Source organism: Bidens hawaiensis, unplaced genomic scaffold (genome assembly GCF_021521415.1).
Source record: "Bidens hawaiensis isolate Kalapana, Puna unplaced genomic scaffold, B.hawaiensis_p1.1 tig00017053_1, whole genome shotgun sequence".
Taxonomy (NCBI): Eukaryota; Viridiplantae; Streptophyta; class Magnoliopsida; order Asterales; family Asteraceae; genus Bidens; species Bidens hawaiensis.
Window position 1 is genome coordinate 81,164 of NW_027492583.1, and position 7,845 is coordinate 89,008.

General features: G+C 38.7%; 1 pseudogene across 1 annotated transcript; it reads left to right on the forward strand.

Annotated features, from left to right (window-relative positions):
- The first annotated feature begins 1,607 nt into the window (after positions 1-1,607).
- On the forward strand, positions 1,608-7,845 carry LOC143552951 (DEAD-box ATP-dependent RNA helicase 3, chloroplastic-like; annotated as a pseudogene). Its single transcript, XR_013138741.1, has 10 exons — positions 1,608-1,854; positions 2,876-3,020; positions 3,749-4,163; positions 4,275-4,373; positions 5,296-5,520; positions 5,595-5,972; positions 6,071-6,217; positions 6,305-6,400; positions 7,093-7,385; positions 7,457-7,845. The product of XR_013138741.1 is annotated as a DEAD-box ATP-dependent RNA helicase 3, chloroplastic-like (transcript).

Genomic DNA, 7,845 nt, shown 5'->3' on the forward strand with positions numbered 1-7,845 from the left:
TGAGCCAGTTCACGAAAAAACAAGACAAGAAGAAACATCCGAGAGATATATCCTCCCACCAAGAGCCAACAGATGAATTCCAGCAAAACGACACTCTCTAGAAAAACAGTCTAAAACTTTTGGGTACCCCATGACAAACATAGCCGGAGGAACTTATCCAAAGAAGCCAAAGCCTTTACATCTTCCCTTTACACATAAAAAATTCCATCTTCTATTGAACAAGCCCTTGAATAAAAAAATTGGAAGGAAGCAATGGATACAAAAATGGAGGCTTTAATGAAAAACAATACATGGGAAAAATGTGATATTCCTCCAGTAAAGAAACTTGTGGGCTGTCGTTGGGCTTTACAATTAAACACAAACAAGATGGGAATATTGAAATATATAAAGCAGGATTGGTGGCTAAAGGCTATACCCAGACGCACGGGGTTGACTACTCAGAATCTTTTTCGTCGGTAGCCAAAATTGACACAATCAGGGTTCTTTTTTCGATTGTTGCAAATGAAGGATGACCTCTTCATCAATTTGATGTTAAAAATGCCTTCATACACGGAGAACTAGAAGAAGAAGTTTATATGGAAGCTCCACCCGGATTCACAAGAAATTTCAAAACAAAGGAAGTATGTCGGTTGAAAAATCTCTCTACGGGATTAAACAATCTCCTCGGGCATGGTTTGGTAGGTTCACTTAAGCAATGAAAAATATGGATTCCGACAAAGCAACTTCGATCACACATTGTTCCTTAAACAAAGAGGTAAACTTGTAACTTGTTTAATTATATATGTTGATGACATGATTATTACAGGAAATGATGAAGCAGATTTGATACAAACATGAAGGTAAACCTGTTCACAGAATTTGAAATGAAAGATTTGGGAAGACTTAAGTACTTTCTTGGAATTGAGGTACTAAGGTCCCAATAAGGAATCTTTTATATGCCAGGAAAAATACATTCTTGGCCTTCTAGCCGAGACAGGAATGACTATTTGCAAGCATGCCGACACACCAGTAAGGGTAGACCATAAACTATGTGTGGAAGAAGAGGCCGAGCTAACAAACAAAGAAAGATACCAACGCCTGGTAGGTAAACTATTATACCTATCATATATTCGTCCTGATATCACATATGCAGTTGGAGTGGTTAGTAAGTTTATGCATCGACCTCAAATTGCCCACATGGAAGCAGTGATGAGAATTATCAGCTACCTCAAATGAATCGTGGGCCACAAATATGCAGTTGGAGTGGTTAGTAAGTTTATGCATCGACCTCAAATTGCCCACATGGAAGCAATGATGAGAATTATCAGCTACCTCAAATGAACAGTGGGCCACAAAGTTCTCTTTCACCAAAACAAACATCTTAAGGTCCAGCTATATATACCGATGTAGATTGGGCAGGAGATCAAGACGATCAAAGATCTACATCAGGATATTGTACTCTGGTTGGAGGAAACTTAGTAACTTGGAGAAGCAAAAAACAAAAGGTAGTAGCTCTATCTAGTGTTGAAGCAAAATTCAGAGGGATTGCACGAGGTTCGGCAGAAATCAGATGGGTCCGTAAACTTTTGACTGAAATCGGGTTCCCTCCAAAAGAAGCAAGCAAAATTATGTGTGATAACAAAGCTGCAATACAAATATCAGAGAATCCAGTTCAACATGATCGTACAAAACACATAGAAGTTGACCGAACCATCATCAAAGAAAAACTTGAAGCCGAAATTATAGAATTATCGTTTATTCGATCAGAAGACCAGTTAGCAGATATATTAACAAAAGCCATCAACGGGAGAATATTCAACAATTGTCTAAGCAAATTGAGCATTGGCGACCCGACTACTCAACATGAGGGGGAGTGTTAGAAAACTGAAGAAAAAAATAGATTGCAAGGAATCAACATGACATTATTTCCCAACTTAGGCATGGATTGAAAGCTTCTAAAATGACAGTTAAAGGCAAATTTTATGGGATTGTGACATTCGTGATTTATAGTTTTTCCTTTTACGTCAAGGGCCATTATATTATTTATTTTGTTCTCCTCTTCCATTTGTAATATAATTTTAAGATCCAAGTAATATACAATTAGTCATCAAATTAACATGTTTGGTTTTGTCCTTGCTTAAGAACTTGAAAACACTCGCTTATACTCGATTAAAGTGTTTGTGATGTTGTGTGAGGCTTATGAACGAGTCAAGACCTCTATTTATAGCTTATGGAAGTACACGAGTCACAAGGTCGGTTTTGAAACGTTAGGATCGAGTTTGACACATTTTGCTGACTCAGTTGATGAGATGGATCATCACAAGATGAGACGGTATGTATAAATGGGCTGTCACAAAATCGTAGGCGGATGGGACACTCCGTCTCAAAACAAACTTAATATTCAAGTTAAGGTTGAGATAGACCATATAACAATGAGACGGTCCATCCCATCTGAAATTTGGAAAATTACATATTAGACCTTGAACTTTAAGTTTTGCAGAATGACAATTTGGTCTTTTAACTTTTAAAGTTGGCAAATTTGACCTGAAATTTTTAAGATGTTACATATATTAACCATTTAACCCAATCTTTTTCAAAGCCCATGTCTAATCCAGACCAAAGTCCTAATATCCAAATGACTCATCGTCAATACCATAGACAAAACCCTGCGCTGCGACCAAAGTTCCTCATTGCCGATCACCATCATATTTCTCTTAATCACTTGTTGCCGGTGTATCTTTATCCTTACGCTATGTGATTTTACTCTATTATACTTGAATAGTTTGATTTATATATTCTGTGTTTTGTTGACCCAGTTAAAACAATTTATCCATCCTCAAGGGTTTAACCTTATCCATTTCAACTATACTCTCTGTTTCATAATAATTGTCTCTTATTTCTTTCTTACTCTCAATGTAGAGAGCTGTATTGTTTCCTGCACTAGAAGGCAGAGATATTATCGGGGGAACCGGGAAGACATTAGCCTTTGCAATTCCTATAATTAAACGACTCACTGAAGAGGATGAAGAAAACCGAAACAGGTACCTTAGCAACTAAATCTTCACATCTTTCGTTTGATAAACTTTAGTAACTTTACTTTATAAACTATGGGCGTCAATCGTGTCTGGTTGTCGGGCTAAATTGTTTGAGACCGAACATAACCTATATAATTATGCGCGCCAAATACATCAACCATAACCTAGACGTGCTTAAATCATGTTCAATGAGCAGTTATAACATGTTAACCCATTTATTTAAACAAGCCAATTGTTTAACCCATTTACCTAAACAACTCAAATGGGTTGATGCATTGTAATCAAGTTGTAAATGTGTTAAAAAAGGTCATAAAAGGGTTTATTGATTGTAATAATAGGTTAAACGGGCTGGTTGGTTGACTTTTTAATGAAACGGGTTGACGGGTCGACTTTTAACTAAACTTTGATGGGTCAACCTTCTAACCGAATGGGTTGACGGGCTGGTCTTTCAATTGAATGGGTTGACTTGTATACTTAAACGGGTTAAGCATGTCAATCCGAACTCGTTTAATTAAACAGTTTTACAGGTCAATCTGAATGCGACCCGTTTATTTAAACATTTAAAATATGACAACCCAAAACTTCAGATAATGCTATACAATATTGATTTTTTTTGTTTAATGGCTCTTAGGATTTGATGTGAAAGTGTGTTGCTATAATTGCAACCTGTCTTTTTAATAATATATTCGATGCTCTAACCTTTTTAATAATACATCATCCATGCTTATTTTAAGGCTCGCGGGACGTCTGCCAAGAGTTTTAGTACTCGCACCGACCCGGGAACTCGCAAAGCAAGTAGAAAACGAAATCAAAGAGTCCGCCCCGTATCTACGCACTGTTTGTGTGTACGGTGGCGTCTCTTACACTTTACAGAAAAACCAACTCACACGTGGCGTTGACATAGTGGTTGGCACTCCGGGAAGACTCATTGACCTGGTCAACAGCAATGTTCTTAAACTAGGAGAGGTTCAGTTCTTGGTTCTTGATGAAGCCGATCAAATGCTTGCTGTTGGTTTTGAGGAAGATGTGGAAACGATCCTTGAAAAACTCCCACCACAAAGGCAAAGTATGCTTTTTTCAGCAACGATGCCTCGTTGGGTTCAAAAACTCTCAAGGAAGTACTTGAAAACACCCTTGACAATTGATTTGGTAAGTTTTGAAAATATTATAACATGTTTTTTTTTGCCCATGAAACCTGTCATAAGATGTTTTTTGATTTGTGTGATGTTTAATGTTTTTCTTTGTGTTTCGGTCTAAAAGGTTGGTGATCAAGATGAAAAGCTGGCTGAAGGCATCAAGCTTTATGCTATACCAACCACCTCAACTACAAAGCGGTCAATGCTTGGTGATCTTGTCACGGTATGAGACACCCCCCACCCTCTCCTTCACTTTTAGCTGAGTATAAACGAGCTCGAGCCTTAAAATAAGCTTGTATAAATGCCAAGCACGAGCTTCACTTATCGAGACCGAGCTTCGAGCTGGCTCGCGTGCCTAATGAGCCTATTATTTATATATTTTTTGTTTACTAAATTAATATATCTTTATAAAATAGTAAGTATGATATACAATATTATGATAAAAATAATTTAGTAATATCTATCATGTTATATATAAAACTATATGATTAATAAATATATATTATAAACAAACTAGGTAAATTAGTTAGTATATAATAAATAAGCCGAGCCTGAGTTGAGCTCAAGCTTCAGAAAAACAGCTCTAAACGAGCCCAGCTTGGGCTCGTCTAGGTTCGTTTACACCCCTAATATAAACTAACGATTTAGAAAAGGTAAAAATATTGGTTATGATAGGAATCGTATCTAGTTTCTAGTCTAAATGTCGTTTGTCTATTTTAGGAGGCGGTCAAGTGCAACTTATATTACTATAAATAGGTATCAATAACTTAGGAGAGGAGAGTATGTTTATGTTGAGTATGGCATTGCCATGGCTCCTGCTTATGCAGTGAGATAGGGCTAGTCCCGGAACTTGTAACCTTTACGTTTTCGTTAATACAATCATTCTTCCTTCTTATCCCTATTATCCAATCTTCTATCTATCACAATCATCACATATATCAAACCCTATCAGGTTCAAATTATCAAACCGCCAAAAAGGAAGATTCGTCTAATCCACCTAACCCAGCCGCGTGGTTTATCGTTTTCCGAAACCATAGTTACTGGCTTGGCCCAGAATTGTCCAAACTGGCTGGACAGGACTGTGAAAACGCCTAATTTTTGTTTGATGAAAAATCTTATAGTTTTAATATTTTAAATGTTTTCAGGTATATGCAAAAGGTGGGAAGACAATTATTTTCACTCAAACAAAACGGGACGCAGACGAGGTTTCCATGTCATTGACTAGTAGTATAGCTTCAGAGGCGTTACATGGTGACATATCTCAACACCAAAGGGAAAGAACCCTTAACGGATTTCGACAAGGAAAATTTACCATTCTTGTTGCCACCGATGTCGCGTCTCGCGGGCTTGATATTCCAAACGTTGACTTAGTACTCCCCCTTCTCAATAATCTTTTAGTACTGACCTCGTTACATAGTGTTGATTTTCATTGACTGCTTCTCAGGTTATTCACTACGAACTACCGAACGATCCAGAGACTTTTGTGCATCGGTCCGGAAGAACTGGGCGTGCGGGAAAAGAAGGAAAGGCCATTTTGATGTACACAAATAGTCAAAGGCGAACGGTCAAAACGCTCGAGCAAGACGTGGGGTGCAAGTTTGAGTTTATTAGTCCGCCAGGTGTCGAAGATGTATTGGATTCTTCTGCAGAGCAAGTGATGGCCACACTTTCGGGTGTTCATAACGAGTCCATTGACTTCTTCACATCAACCTCACAAAAATTATATGATCAACAAGGTACACGCGCTCTTGCTGCTGCACTTGCACACATGAGCGGTTTTTCTCAACCTCCGTCATCCCGTTCTCTTATCACGCACGAGCAGGTATATTATAACAATCACCTGTTTCAGAAAGAGGTCATTTGTATGGGTCAAAATGTGTCGGGCTGTGTTGATTGACATGAAACACTTTTGCATAATAGGGTTGGACTACGTTGCAAATGACACAGGATTCTGATTCATCAGTAAGAGGGTACATGTCGGCTAGAACAGTGACTGGATTCTTGTCCAGTGTTTATGCTACCGCTGCTGGTGTACTTGGAAAAATACATGTCATAGCAGACAAGAAGGTATATGCGTGACCTAATGGTTAATGTTTCACACTTTCACAAGACTTTGCTTTTAGTAATGTGCATATATATGTTGTGTATCGTCAGGTTCAAGGTGCGGTTTTTGACCTTCCTGAAGACATTGCCAAAAATCTGTTGTCCAAGGAGGTACCACCCGGCACTACCATTACAAAAATTAACAAGGTAAACTCTGTTCAGCTTTGGTTGATGACTGCTTTGTTGGTTTCCGACATTATTGATTGATACGTGTTGGAGTTAGCGCCTTAGCGGTGTAAACGAGCCAAGCCTGAGGTTGCATAGGCTCAAACTTGGCTTGCTTAACCTAAGAGAGTGCAAGGCTGGCTCATTTCGAGGTCACTGTCTAGAGCTTGGTTTGTGAATAACTTTTCAAGCTTAGGATCGCCTCGTTTATTATTTAATTATATGACGCTTTTTCTCAAACTGGCTTTAAATAATCTCAAACTTAGTCTCGAGCATGGAGCATTTAGCGAGCCTATCTTGAGTAATTCACGCCCGGCCTGGCTTTGTTCACACTCCTAGGTGGAGGCATAAAAAACGGACGTCTAGAAATTTTTGTATTGGCCCAAGCGCTTTTTTTTGTTAATATTTTTTATTTCCAACAAAAATTTATCGTATAAAAATAAAAAACGATGACAAAAAACTTGCTTGTTTTCGGTAAAAATCTGAATTTTGAATAGAATAATTTACGTTGTTTTATTCTTTAAAAATACATATTGAGTGGATTTTGCCTGTGACAGATTTCCTGCTTAAGAAATTTTTATTATTAATAGTAGATGTTTGACCCGTTAGAATTATAACTGTTAATAAGCAAGCGGTCAAAAGCTTCAACTCTAATATGACTGTACTACTTGCAGTTGCCTGTTTTGGAAGATGATGGCCCAGCAAGTGACTTTTATGGTAGGTTTTCAAACAATGAGAGACGTACTTCACGAGGTGGAAGAAGGGAAAGCAGTGGATCTAGTGGTTGGGGTGGCAATGGTCGGTTCTCATCGGGTGATGAAGGGAATAATAGCTTCAGGCGAGGCGGTAGGACTGGCGGGCGAGGCGGCGGCAGTAGTTGGTCAGGTGGCGGCTCGAGAACCACTGGAAGTGATTGGTTGATTAGTGATAGAAGACGCGCTCCATCATCATCTGGAAACCGGGACAGGTATTATACATTTAGTAATAATATGTTATATGGTGAGTGAGTGGTAATTAATTAATTTGTAAATGTAACAGAAATTTTGCGGGTCCCTGTTTTCACTGTGGTCGGTCTGGGCACAGGGCATCTGAATGTCCCACAAAGCAAGACTATTAGGTGACCGGGCTGGTGAGGTTTGAACCATTAAGGAGCCGTTGGAAAGGAGGATGCAGTTGGGCTCTCAGGGTGTTGACCGGTCAGTGTGGTTTCAGTCTTGGTCAACGTCGACAACAGATAACTGTTTGCTTGCATGATGGAGCGGTCTGATCGGCTGTTTTTTGTTGTCTGATGTGTTTTTGTATTGGATCCGCTAGTGCAGGTGTTAGTACGGTTATTTTGTAATCTTTTTGTGAACTCGTGAGTCGGACAAATGTTGATTGTAAAATGCAAAGGCAGTTGATCTTGATTTAGAACAATCCCAACTATA